The sequence below is a fragment of the Girardinichthys multiradiatus genome, chromosome 11, assembly GCF_021462225.1.
Source record: "Girardinichthys multiradiatus isolate DD_20200921_A chromosome 11, DD_fGirMul_XY1, whole genome shotgun sequence".
Taxonomy (NCBI): Eukaryota; Metazoa; Chordata; class Actinopteri; order Cyprinodontiformes; family Goodeidae; genus Girardinichthys; species Girardinichthys multiradiatus.
The window spans coordinates 6,783,639-6,784,953 of NC_061804.1; the positions used below are offsets into that span (position 1 = coordinate 6,783,639).

At 39.0% G+C, this 1,315-nt stretch overlaps 1 long non-coding RNA gene across 1 annotated transcript; it reads right to left on the minus strand.

Moving 5' to 3' along the window:
* Positions 1-513: 513 nt before the first annotated feature.
* Positions 514-1,049, minus strand: LOC124876116. The gene is made up of 3 exons (XR_007040221.1): positions 950-1,049; positions 651-875; positions 514-565 (listed from the first exon to the last, which is right to left on the minus strand). It is a non-coding gene; the product is annotated as an uncharacterized LOC124876116 (long non-coding RNA).
* Between the last annotated feature and the right edge of the window lie 266 nt (positions 1,050-1,315).

Here is a 1,315-nt window from a genome sequence, read left to right on the forward strand (position 1 = left end):
AAACTTAAGACGATATTTATTTAATCTTCATATTCGGGTTCTTTAGAGCCTAGAACATTTCAATACATGCGTAATGCTTTTCAATCACTAGTTCTTTTTCTATGCCATGACCTGTTAGATCAACAATACATCTCCTAATCAAGACTTTTATAATGTACTGTATCTTTTTAATCTTTCAATCTTCATTTAGTAGAAATGCAATGTATACACTTCCAGTCAAAAGTTTGGACACACCTTCTCATTCAATGGTTTGTCATTATTTTTATTCCTACCTCTGGGAACTCCTTCAAGACTGTTGGAAAACCATTTCAGGTCATCACCTCATGAAGCTCATTGAGAGAATGCCAAGAGTGCAAAGCAGTGAACAAAGCAGTTTTGATGTCTTCACTATGTATCTACAATGTAAAAAAGTGGTGAAAATAAGGAAAATCCATTGAATGACAAAGTGTTGAGTTGCAACAGGAGGAGTACCCAAGTACAGACAAAACCAGAACAACGAGGCAGAGACTGATGAAAAGTTTAAGTGAAGTTTATTCACAAAAGAAATGATGGAAGTTGATTCGTCCTACAAGGGAATAGGAGGATGTTAAATGAATAATCCAAAGGAGTATAAGTGAGTATGAAGAGGAGAATGTATCTTTCTTTCTTACAGGCTCTTGGGAGGGAGGTAAGCTCGGAGGAGGAGGCAAAGGATATCCAGGAGGTAAGTGATTCCGTTTTCGGGGTAAGTTTGTGTTCCAGGTCCGAGAGAGAGAGAGAGAGAGAGTGGCAGGATGGAGGATTGTTGACCTTCAGGGGAGAGTTTCCAGGAGTGAGTCCACATCCAAGAGTCCTATGCTCCAGCAAAAGCTGAGTTCCAGACTTCACAAAGTGTCCTTAAGAAAACACAAAAACACAAGATTATTTGAGAATATCTCAAGGGTCGATTGTTGGCTGTCTCATTCACTACCAGTGTCACTGAATAATCCGGCAAGGAACGGATCACATCCAGGAGCTTAAATTCCAGCTGCACTCATCAGCAGGATCCAGGACAGGTGTGTGAAGAAGGCTCCACCCCTGCCACTCTGACTGTGGAAGGTAAGGAAACAACAAACATGTCCTCCAACAGAACACAATCCTTACACAAAGGTGTGTTTGACTGATATGCAAATGTGTAGTAATGCTAGTATGTTCAGTAACTCTGCATTTATTATTTTAGATAAAAAACTATTAAAATTGTTTTATGCCATGTCTTGACCTCATTGTTTATTGTGAAAGTATTTATTTTGTGCTGTTTCATACATTCAAATGAGAAGCGTGTTTATATTTAGGCGGC